This window comes from Fukomys damarensis, unplaced genomic scaffold, assembly GCF_012274545.1.
Source record: "Fukomys damarensis isolate Sample0158 unplaced genomic scaffold, DMR_v1.0_HiC HiC_scaffold_32, whole genome shotgun sequence".
Taxonomy (NCBI): Eukaryota; Metazoa; Chordata; class Mammalia; order Rodentia; family Bathyergidae; genus Fukomys; species Fukomys damarensis.
In genome coordinates, this window is record NW_022900944.1 from 32,711,861 (window position 1) to 32,718,352 (window position 6,492).

Here is a 6,492-nt window from a genome sequence, read left to right on the forward strand (position 1 = left end):
ATATATATATATATATATATAAAGACTAATAATAGTATGTTATGCATCAATAGCAGCAACAGCTTTTCCAGGTTCTGCAGTCATCTGAACAAAATTATAGGAATTAGTCTCCTTTTTAAATTTTCATAAATTACTGTAATTTCCAGGAAGACGGGGTCCACTTCTGTTTTTGTTAACTCTTGTCCCACTGCTTATCACAGTGCCAGACTCATCGTACGTACTTAGTATAGTGTTAAGTGAGCAGAGATTTGATAAATTCTGGCTCATAAATGAAAAGGTTAAAAAAAAACACATTTCATGCCAGTTAGGCTGGCAAAAATTAATAAATCTTGCAGGGAGAATGGGGGATTTTATACACTGTTGGGAGGATATGTTGATACAATCATTTCAGGGAATAATTTGGCGATACCATGTAAAATAGAAATTGCACATGTCTCATAGCCCCGAAGTTCCACTCATTGGTACGTTACCCTACACTAAAAATTTTCCCATAGGAGCTCAAAGTAAAAATAAAGCTGGGCATGGCAGCCACGTCTATAATCCCAGTACTCAGGAGGCTGAGGTAGAAGGATCACTGTGAGTTTGAGACCAGCCTGGGCTACCTAGTGAGTTCCAGATCAGTCTCAACTATATAGTAAGATCCTGTCTCAAAAAACCAAAAAATAAAATATCAGTAAGTTCATAAATTTGTCATATTCTTACATTTCTGTTTTTAAGTGAAGGAACCAAAGAATCTGGCAAAAAAATAACTTTCACTGATTCTACTCATATCCATGCAGCTAAACATAGCTGAAGGGGGGAAAACAACAACCACAGTGTTTAGCTCCACTTTTTTAAAAATTTAATTTATTGGTACATTCTAGGTAGACAGTACTAGTCCCACTTTTTAATTTTCTGTCTGCTAACTCAGCATTTTTTCCTAAACCAGTAATCATCTCTTTCTCCAGTACAGTTTCATACCTTCTGTCGTCTGACACTTCTAGCACTTTGCCCCACTCTTCACTCATTTCCTAATTAGCAGAAAAAGTAAAAGTAATCAGAAGAGAACTAACATCAATGGATCTGGTCCTTGTGCTCTTCTCTTCTGGATGCTCTGGTTGACTTTGTTCTCTCGCCGAAGACATCCTATCCTTAAACTAGGGCCTCATTCCTACAATTGTCTGTTTTTCCTGTGTCCTTTAAAATATTATCTAATGAATCTTTCCCATCAGCATATTAATTTTTGCTATCTGAAATATGCACAGTATATTCTCCATTCCCTTCTCTCTACCAACCACTCCATTTCCTGCTTTACTTAATAGCAAAATTCCTTAGTAGAGGCATGGAATACTTGTTTTCAATTCTTCTTTCATTTGTTTTTTGCACTCACTCCAATAAGGTTTTATTTCTGCTCTTGTCATGGTTCACTGACAGACTATTAAAATCTAGTAGCATTTAATTAATCTTCATATTTGACTTCTCAGTGTTTTTGCCTAGCTGTTGACAATGTTCTTCAATTAGCTTCCAAGTTACACATCTATATTTCTTTATACTTTATTGACCACTGCTTCTCCCAAGTTACCTTTCCTTGCTCTAGATGTAGAAATTCCCCCCAGGACTTGGTCTTTGGGCCTCTTTTCTTTTTCTACAATCATCCCATTAGGTCTCACATCATATTTTATGGCTTAGGTATTGAAAATTGCAGAAGAATACATACAATGCAACATAACTTTTTAAAATCCATATACATGGATTTTGGGTGTTTTTTTTTGACATACATGAAGAAAAAGGAAAGTATTAAAATACCAGCTTCAAGGGAGTGGTTTCCTCTGCAGGTAGAGGGGCGTGGGGTGGGTAGGAATAAAAGAAGGCTTAAGTTGTCACATTTTGTTTCTTAAAAAGCAAATATGGCAAATAGTAATATTTGCAAAAAGAATGAGATGCATAGGTATTCATTGTATGTGCTTCTCTGAAAGTGTAAACCCTGTCACACTTAAAATCTGCCTCCTTGCCCTTAGATCTTCCTTCGTCCTACAAAGTCATTTGCTTGGTTCCCCTTAGGACATGAGCCCTGATAACTTGTGCATCCAGCATACCGGAAAGAGTTAGAAGTAACAGTAGGCATCCATGTTCCCAAGGGTGAGAGGTTGATCCTAACTCCAAAAAAAAAAAAAAACCCAAACAAACAAAAAAAACGTTGGCGCTGTCAGGACCAAGCAAAGCATTCCCACTCCCAAGAAGAAGGAAAGGGCAGGAAACAGAGGGCCTCTTGTAGATAACATAAGTGACTGTGTGCCAGAGTTAGTGTAAAAGTACTGCTAATATTGTTACCTTTCAGGGAACATGAGCCAATGTACACCTCTCCTTTAAAAATAAGTGAAAGTCCTATAATTTTGGAAAAACATTTTTTGACATTTTAATAGAAGAGGGAACCAAAATGTGGGCCTGAAATATAAATAATAGATTTGATTATGTGAACAGAAATTAATTGTAATTGTTTTGTTTTATTATATGCAATAAGAAACTAGCAATGAGCTATATTCTTTTTTTTTTTTTCTTTTGGTACCGGGGCTCACACTCGGGCCCTTGTGCTTGCAAGGCAGATGGTGGAACCACTGAGCTAAATCTCCAGCCTAATGAGCTATGTTCTTGAATTTTAATGTCTAATTTCCAAAATTAGAGTTGTCACAGCATTTTTGGGGGGGGGATTGAAGTCGGGTCCTTGTGCTTGCAAGGCAGGCAGCGGAACCACTGAGCTAAAACCCCAGCCCTGTCACAGCATTTTGACAGTGACTTTTGTATTATCTTGGAGTTGTTGATAAAGCCCCAAAGGAAAAGAAGCTATGATGTTTCCTTGCATTCTAAAAGATACCAGAGGACATGACACTGTTCACAGGGTCAGTAGGAGATGTGAGATTTGCCTAATGACTCGATCCTCAGCCCCTATGGACATGGTACCCACAAGGTTCTGACCAAGAGAAGAGGTGCCTCATGCTCCTGGGGTGAGGCCTCTGCCCCTCCCTTTGGAGGGAACACGTGTGCTTGAAACTGGAGGTTTTGGAAGGCAGGAGGTGGTTGCTTGTGTAGCCCCTAGTAGCCGAGTGTGAAGCCCTATAAGGATCTGCCTGTTGTTGTGCGTGGAAAGCGAAAGAATACCATAGGTCTATTCCCTCAGTTTGTTGCTTCCAGAGATCACAAGACAGGATTTTAGTGAACTCTGGAATCAGAGACCATCTAGAGTAATTGATCCCTCCAAACCCAGCCCCTTGAGAATGAAAGAGCTAACCAGAGAGAAAGCTTGGGACTGTGCTAAAGAAGTGTTTACCCTGTGCCTGGTGCTCACTTAAAGGAGGAAGGAGGACCGGAAGGCAGGAGCAGTAGGGCTCTGTGCCAGTGGCTGCACTACTAAACTAGAGAATAACTCACCTGGAGAGGAGAGAGGGTTAGAGGTGTGAATGGCATGGGGCCAAAGTAGAAGCTAGGCTGCCCTGCTATGAATCAACAGAGGCCTAGGATGGGGATGAATTAGGGAGTAGAATTGGGCAGGTCTAGGGCCTCAGGTGGAACAAGACTGACACAACCAGATGGGGCATCAGAAGGTTCTTGCCCTAACACTGCTTCTCCTCTCTGTCCCCTTTCTGGCCCCAACCTACCTATCATGGGTGGGGCCTGAGGGTCTCTGAGGATAGAATAAGGAACTTAACCCACCCTTTTAAAACAAGTATGTAGGTTTGCTGACTACTCTTGTCACAGAAAAATAATTTTTATGACATGTTAGTAAAAAGAGGCATGAAAAAAGGCATTTATTAGAGAAAGATACAGGATGCCCTTAAGAGTGGAGTGTGGCTGTTTAAAGAAATGAGGCACAAGTTATAAGCCAGGCTAGGTCATTTTTAAAAGCTGTTTTTGATATGGGTGATGGATGTGTGTTCTCACTGTCTGCCAGGTTGCCGAGCAAGCCATCTACATGGATTTGAAGTGGAGATATACAGTAAGACATGTGTCTCCAATGCACCTGCTTTCCGGGCTGGAGGAAAAGGCAATTTGCAGATTAAAAGAATGCAATGCCCAGAATTTTCAGACTATTGTAAAAGTCTCTAGCAATTTAACACTATATTCTATAATAATGGAGGGGGGGGTCACATGAAAGGGTGGCCTCTAGAAGCAGAAAAAGAGCAAAATACAATTTCATATTTTCTATTTTTTGGCCTTCTTTAAAAAAATTAATATTATTTCTTTATCCTATCTCATACCCATCATTGAGAGTGGGAGGATGGTCAGCATGTGAGGATCTAAGACTGAAATAGGAATTTAACGTTTTAAAATTGCTGGACTTTAGAAGGGGAAGTGGGAAGGGTAGGGGAAAGGAAATAAGGGAAAAGAAAAAAATATGAGAAAAGGAAAAAGTGGAAACAAAGTCGATGTAAATAGGGAAGGGTGAAGTGGGTTAAGGGAGGACGGGGAAGGAGGAAAAAATAAAAACCAAGATACATCATGTAAAGGTACAAGATCCCAATGATGAACGTAACTGTATTGTTTACCTTAAATGTACCAATAAACTTAATGGGAAAAAAAGTTGCTGGACTTTTTTTTAGTCGCCGAAAGGAAGCACAATATTGTTTTTGTTCAAGTTAAGGGATCCTGAGATTTGCGTAGCGGGGTGAGAAGGGCATTTAGAGGGGGCACACTGGTTGGAAAGGTTTATACTAATTTAGGATTACTAATCGCAATATCTGGGTGTTCCCTTTAAGGAGGTGTGTAAAGGAAGCATTTTAAGAGCCACGGTGCGTTCTGAACACGCGCGAAGCTGATTCCTGAGCCTGACACGTCTTCCGCCTAGAGACTACACACTCCGAAGGCCTTGGCGGGGCACTTCCGCTTCCGGGTCTGACGTATGCCGCACGGCGCTCAGTTCTGGTCTGCGCAGGCGTCCAGCTGATTTTTTTTGTGTTCCATCTTCCTCTACGGAGAGCACCAAGGATTTTGATCGGCCTACCGCTGCCCAGTTCACTTTCCTCCGGGGCCAGGCCACTTTCCTTACGTGGCCGCCTCAAGCCACCCCTACCCATTATCGGGACACCCCGGGCTGCGCCCCTACCCTCTCTCTTGTGCTTTGCGTGGTGGTCCTATACTGCCTTCTGTCACCTGACCTGAGCAATTGCAGATAAACTGAGCCATCGAAATTGGGTAAGCGGAGAAACTCCAGGGTCACCGTATCTCCTCTCTGAAAAAGTGTGGGTTTTCCTGAGGAAATCAAAAGTTTCAATTCCCCGCAAACAGGGCCGTAAAGAAACTGACACTGTTTCCTCCTATCTGCTGTCTCTTCCCTTCCCTGGGACCATCGGGGTCCTGAGCAGGCGAGCTGGAGGCAAAATAGTGGAGCTTTAAGTGAGGGTTTAAACTTCTGGTAATAGTAGCCTAAATTAGGACTGAATTTCCCACGGAATATGGGATTAGTAAAATGTTCCTAATTAAACCCCAAAGAACTAACTAGAGTGGAAAAATTATGGATCAAACTCTGGGAGGAGCAAGAGACAATTCCCAACTTTGAAAACTGCTTTTGCCTGAAGGCTTGCTGATGAAAGAACTGTGAAACCCAGCAGTGGTGTTAGTGGACTTTACACCTGTTTGAACTGGGTCCCCAGATGAAGACAGCATCAGGAACACCGTGGATTGGAGAAAATTGAGTCCTGACAAACCTGGAAATATAGGGAACTTCACCCTGGAACTCTTTTTAAATGTTGACCAGGGTAGTGATATGCTAAGGTGCCTGGCAGAAGAAATAAAATGATCCTTTAAAAAAGGTGTTACCAGATGTCAAAGTATACCTGTCGCGAGCACCGATTTGCGTTTCGGGATCACGGGTCAGCGCATCAATGATTGCCAATTCGATAAAATGATCCTTTAAAAGGTGTTACCAGATGTCAAAGTATACCTGTCGCGAGCACCGATTTGCGTTTCGGGATCACGGGTCAGCGCATCAATGATTGCCAATTCGGTTTCGTTTTGATCAATGCTTTTACTCTCATTAACAATACAAATACAAGCCCACACAAAGGATACAACTACAATTGCCAGCGCAATCCAGAAATAATGCCAGCCCATAATATCTCTAACACAATCATAAATGCTATCATGCTATAGGTGAGGGCATACGACCTGGTAGATGTAGTCTGGTCTCAGGCTTCGCAGGGTCGAGCTGCGACTTCGATGTTTCGGCAGTCAGGATCAGGTACAGCGTGTCAGCATCTCGGACAGAGCAGGGATGCAGATCCTCTGTTCCAGGTCTGGAAGCTCCTGCGTCTCGGGCAGAGCTTCAGCAGGTCATCTTGACGGAGTCGTCAAGCGACGTCATCTGTCTGTAGTCTTCTCCTTTTATACTTTAAGTCATTTCTAATCTAATACATCCATATGCTCTATCTAAGTTAACTCCTCAACACTCGCATTACCTTACTTCAAACTCTTAATCTTATGTCACAGCAGTCATGTGTCACGGCACACGGTCGGGGGGGG

General features: G+C 42.1%; 1 protein-coding gene across 2 annotated transcripts in view; it reads left to right on the forward strand.

Moving 5' to 3' along the window:
- Positions 1-4,781: 4,781 nt before the first annotated feature.
- Cdh3 (cadherin 3) overlaps positions 4,782-6,492 on the forward strand; it is a 130,590-nt gene continuing 128,879 nt past the window's right edge. Inside the window, exon 1 of one of the 2 annotated variants that reach the window (XM_010612325.3) lies at positions 4,782-5,166. The gene's annotated coding sequence lies outside the window, so the exon portion shown is untranslated. The remainder of the gene's footprint in view (positions 5,167-6,492) is intronic. The other variant, XM_010612324.3, reaches the window with a different exon arrangement.